Here is a 5,935-nt window from a genome sequence, read left to right as displayed (position 1 = left end):
AAAAAAAAAAAAAAAAAAAAGTAAATAAATAAATGAAGAGGCAGAAGAGGATAGTTAAGAACGCAGGTTCTGGTCAGCCAGCCTGGGTTTTCAGGTTAAAAATTTCAGCTTTGACACTTATTAACTAGGTCATCTTGGGTCAACTCTTTGTGCCTGAATTTCCCTACTTGTAAAATAGAGAAAATATAATACTTCATGGGCTGGTGAAAGGATTCAACCGGGAAAAGTGCTAGTCCAGTGCCTCACATGTAGTGTTTCGCAAACATCTGTTATTCTATTGTTTATAGAGCTCTTTCTTTCTCCTTGACTTTGTCTTTCCATTACACTCCTTAGCAATCCCACTGAATTTATCCAAATAGGTCAATTCATCCAAAGAAATAAAAATATGTGTTCTCTTGCAGAGTGTTTTGCACACTGTCCACACAGACCGTCTCTCCCAGGCAGTTTCTGCACAGTTCTCTGGATGCCACATCCTTACTGTCATTAACACATCCTAGTTGGTATGGCCCTATCTGCCTGGATTGCCTTCTTTATTCATGCTTTAGTAAATCTAAGTCATGGTCCACCTTGCAAAAGAATGTTTTTTGTTCGAGAAAATCAACCTACATTTACAAAAGAAGGAAGGAAGTGTATTGACTACATAGTTGAAACATCCAGAGGTAGGTTTGGCTTCAGGCATAGCTTGATTCAGGGTCTCACACGAAGCCACTATGCCCTGGTTTTATCTTTTGTTCTTGCTTTCGCTATATTGGCTCCACTATTAGACTGACTCTACTCTCTTAGTGACAAGAGGTTTCTATGCAAAATTGACTCAAACCCAGGGAGAAGGATAACTCGCCTTTTTACCAATAGCCCAGCAGATATGACCCATGTTCCTACTGTGATTGGGTCACAGAACCATTCATGGACCAGTCATGTGGTTGGGGCATGGGGAAGGAATGTGGTACTTCCACTCACAATCCTACCAGAAGGGAAGCTTCCTAGAAAGAGTCAGGATAGTTTAGACCATGGACACAGGGCAGCCAAACCCCAGCAAATGTTAACTATGCACACAGCTTTTCCAGTACCCATCCCCAACAATTCTAGCCAATTCTTTTCTCTGAACTCCTGACCTGATTCTTCATGATGTCACTCATCTTTGCAATGTCTTCTGGATCCTTTTCTTGGGAATAAGTCTTGGTACATCACCTACTCTGTGAACCACTATCATGTCAAACTGTTCCCATGTCCTTTATTTGGTGATGAATCATGCACTGCCCTCTTGTAGAACACTCTTATCTCCTCTACTGAAACTGAACTTTCCACATATGTATGTCTTACCTTTCTAACAGATTGTAAACTCCTTCTGGGCAGAAAACAAGGTTACCTCTTATCTAGTACTTTGCATATATTAAGTACTTGTTCTGCGTTGTTGATTGATCAAGAATTGAATATGTCTTCCCTTTCATCTTCCATTTGCTAAATTCTAAAAGGTTTTAGATAATATTCTTAAAATCATGAAATTTAGGAGCATTGAATTTGGACACACCCTTATGATCTAATGGATCCTCTCTTATAGGAATTGAAACAGAAACCCAGAGTAATAAAGTGATTATACAAGCAACTTAGAATAAAAATCAAGAACATTTAGATCATAGGTAGCACTTTATATTTGTGGACTGATTGCCAATTCAATGGCTTTTCCACTGAACCTCTGTAAAATCAGAAATAAGGCAAGGATGCTTCTCCTGCCATTTCTATTCAACATATTATTGAAAATCCTAGCCAAAGCATTAAGCAAGAAAAAGAAACAAAAAAGCATTCAAATTGGAAAGGAAGAAATAAAATGACCTCTGTTCACAGATGTCATAATCTTACATGTAGAAAACCTTCAAGATTACACACACATGCACACACACAAACATAGTAGAACTAATAAATGAATTCAGCAAAGTTGCAGAATAAAAAAAATCAATATACAAGAATCACTTTCATTTTAATACGCTAACAACAAACAATCCAAAAGTAAACTAAGAAAGCAATCTCATTTATGATAGCATCAAAAATAATAAAATGCTTAGAATTCAGCTTAAAGATGTAGAGTGAAAAGTACAAAACATTGTTGAGAAAAGTTAAAGATACAAATAAATGCAAAGACAACTTTCATTTGTGAATTAGAAGGCATAATATAGTTAAAATATTGGGACAACCCAAAACAACCTACAGATTTAATACAACCTTATCACCATCCCAGTGGCATTTTTTTTTTTTAACATAAAAAGATGAAACAGTCCTAAAATTTACATGGAACCAATAAGGACCCTGAATGGCCAAAACATTCTTGAGAAAGAACAAAGCTGGAGACTTCACACTTTCTAACCTCAAAATATTATTACAAGGCTACAGTGATCAAAACTATATGTTACAATATATGTAAGGACGGATATATAGTGACCAATTAAATAGAATAGAGAACCCAGAAATATACCAGTCAAATGATCTTTTACAAAGGCATAAGACTATACAATGGGGGAAGGGTGGTCTTCTCAACAAATAGTATTGGGAAAATTAATATGCCACAGGCCAAAGAACCAAACTGGGCCCTTATTAAATACCTCACACAGAAATCAACTAAAAATGAATTAAGGATGTAGACATAAGACCTGAAACTATGAAACTCTGAGAGGAAAACATAAGGGAAAATCTTCATGACATTGGATTTGGCAATGATTTCTTGGCAATGGACACCGAAAGCACAGGCAACAAGAGCAAAAATAGACAAGTAGGACTACACCAAGTGACAAAGCCTCTGTGCAGCAAAGCTTCTATGCAAGCAACAGAGTGAAGAGGCCTCCCACGGAGTGGGAGAAAATATTTTCAAATCATATCTCTGATAATGGGTGAATATCCAAAATACATTTAGAAAATTCCTACAACTCAATAACAACACCTAAAATAATAATAACCCGATCTTTTAAAAAATAAGCAAATGACTTCAACAGACATTTTTTCAAATAATATATACAAATGGCCAACAGGTATATGAAAAGATGCCAATAACACTAATCAGGGAAATGCAAAACGAAACCACAATGAGATATTGTACCTAGAGGATGACCATAAAAATAAAAAATAAGTAAAATAAACAGAAAATTTCATGTGCCTGTAAGAATGTGATGAAATTGGAACGCTTGTGCATTGTTGAGAATGTGAAATGGTGGCTATTGTTATAGAAAACAGTATGGAGTTTCCTTATAAAATTAAAAATAGAATCACCATATGATCCAGCAACCCCCTTCAGGGTATTTATTCAAAATAATTGAAATCAGAATCTCAAAGAGGTATCTTCACTCTCGTGAACATTTGCAGCATTATTATTCACAATAGCCAAGAGGTGGGAACAACCTAAGTGTCCATTGACAAATGAATAGATAAAGAAAAAGAAACTATGGCATATACATACACTGGAATACTGTTCAGTCTTGGAAAAGAAGGAAATCCTGTCATATGCTACAATATGAATGAACCTGGGGACATTGTGCTAAGTGAAATAATCTAGTCATAGAAGGACAAATATTGCATGATTCCACTTGTTGGTAAATAAATTACTCTAACTTTTGAAAGTAGGAAATGGCCGCTAGGGGCTGGGAGAAAGAAAAAGTAGGGAGTTGATGTTCAGTGGGTACAAAGTTTCAGTCTTGCAAGATGACAAAGCCCTGGAGATCTGCTGTCCTAACGATGTGCATTTGGTTAACAAGACTGTGCTGTGCAGTTAAAAATGTGTCAGGAAGGTAGATTTCATGCTAAATGTTTTTTTACCACAATGAAAAATAAAGTAAGTTTACTCATGGCTTAACAAAAAGTTGATTGAAGAAGGGACCTTATATCTGCTAGTGCCATTTAGGGTCCAGACATGAGGAGTCAGGGATAATTGGGGTCAAGGAATTGTCCCCAGACTCCTTTAGTCACATATAAAGTGTGGGCCTCATATTCTACAGCTGAAATGCACTTTGCATGTGGGCCCCGGCATCACTAGAGCTCCAGCCTGACAGTCAGGGGCCTGCGGGCTGGGGGCCAGGGAGCAGACTGGCTGAGTCTAGGGCAGGAGACAGGAGTCCAGCCTTTCACAGACAAAACAAACACACTAAAGGCAGGTCCTTAACAGGTAAATGAAATAAATCCACAAAATAAGAGACACGCTACAAGGTGTTAAACCAGTTTGGACACTTCATCCAAAGCCTTTGCCATGATCTGAAACAACTATCCCCAAAGCTCCTTCATCCAGACATACCCTTGTCCCAGGCCCAAGACTCCTCTTTGAAAGCTGGCTGGGTGCTTGGCCCTGCTCCACCCAAGCTGAGGTCTGAGCAAGTCCCAACATGAGGTCTATAAACAAGTCCCCAGGCCAAAGGGGCCCAAGAGACACTGACCAGCCCTCAGATCAGGGAGAAAGAGGACCACAAAGTCTCTCCAGCTTTCCTCAATCTTCTCTACCTGACGAAAGGGGAACCTAGGAGCCAGACCCAGGGCAGGGGCTGGCGATCAAGTCAACACAACCCCCTCCCTCACAGGAAGTCTCCTGCCACCCACCACCCTTGCCTTCTACCGTGGGACCTTGGGCTTTGGGGTGGGGGCTGAGGAGAGTGTAGGCACTGTCTTATTTTCCTGGAGAAAGATGGAAAATATAGAGCAGTTGAAAGGTTGCTGTCAGGAGACCGTGAATCTGATCTTGGTTTGCTATGTTCCACTTACATGACCTCAGGCAACCACTCCAGGCCTGGCGGCCCTAACCTCAGGAGGATGTCAGGTTGGACAAAACCCCTCCCTTATCTAAGTTAGGTGATGGTCAATTCTGAGGACATGCTATCATCTGTACTAACTAGCCACCCCCAGACCACACCTCTAGAACACTTGGGCTCCTTGGGGGGACAATTTAGGCTAAGTCTCCACTCTGGCTTGTATTCTGTAGCAACAGGACCCCTGTGCCACCCAGCAGTCTCTGGAGCCAAAATGCTGTATCTAAATCCCAGCTCTGCCCCCTTTCTTGCCTCAGTCTCCCCATCTGTGAAATGGAGATAGTTTCTATCTCACGGGGTTGTGAAATGGAGATAGTTCCTATCTCACAGGGGTGTTATGAGAATTCAGTGAGTGAGTCAAAAGCTCTCAGGACAGTTCCTGGCACTTGGAAAGTGCACTTTAAGGACTGGTTGCTATTACATTAGTGTTTAGAGCCCATAGAGTTCTCAAAACCACCCCTGAGTTAACAAAAAGCCCAGCTTGGGCTCCCAAGGACTTCACCTCTGGGAAAATTGAGACACGCACGGAATTGGGGCCAGGGAAGGCTGGCCTTGGATGTTTCCTCCCTCACTCTGGAAGAGGAGCCTTGGCCCTGTGACCCCCTCCCTCCCCACCCACTGGCTCCAGGGGGCAGTGGGAACGTGCTGTTGACCCTGACCAGCCCCACCCCATATTTACACAGTACAGCCTGAAGGGCCGGATGTGGCCTCCTTTCCCAGCGGGCTCACACCAGACGTGGCTCAATTACTGTGGGGTGCATTTCAGGCCTTGTCACTATCATCAGTGTCTCACTTTCAGCTGCTGGATGAAGGCAGATCCCTCCCTTCCTCCCTCCACCTCATCACTGGGTGTTGATTTTCCCGGCAGCCTGGACTGCGGAGGTGAGCCATCTCTTGCCCCAGTGAAGACGCCGCTTAGACTCACCCAGACATCGCCCCACATCTCCCAAGTCAGAATCCACCTCTCACCTCCTAGTCCCAACCCCAGATGAATTTCTTCTGAGCGAGGGCTGGGAGGTGAGGAAGGAGTTTGTCACAACGGTCCAACCAATGCCACCAGCAGCTCAAGGTCTCTGAAGGAAAGCATCTTTCCCACAGTGATGGCCAACACATCAGAAACAGATATAGGAGGAGGAGGAGAAAGTCACAGAGAAGCAAAG

At 41.9% G+C, this 5,935-nt stretch overlaps 1 pseudogene; it reads right to left on the bottom strand.

Annotated features, from left to right (window-relative positions):
- LOC103266713 overlaps positions 1-5,718 on the bottom strand; it is a 21,696-nt pseudogene extending 15,978 nt beyond the window's left edge.
- Between the last annotated feature and the right edge of the window lie 217 nt (positions 5,719-5,935).

The sequence above is a fragment of the Carlito syrichta genome, unplaced genomic scaffold, assembly GCF_000164805.1.
Source record: "Carlito syrichta isolate Samal-C Ts95f unplaced genomic scaffold, Tarsius_syrichta-2.0.1 Scaffold307311, whole genome shotgun sequence".
Taxonomy (NCBI): domain Eukaryota; kingdom Metazoa; phylum Chordata; class Mammalia; order Primates; family Tarsiidae; genus Carlito; species Carlito syrichta.
The sequence above is the reverse complement of the archived record's forward strand: the minus strand, read 5'-3'. Positions and strand labels throughout refer to the sequence as shown.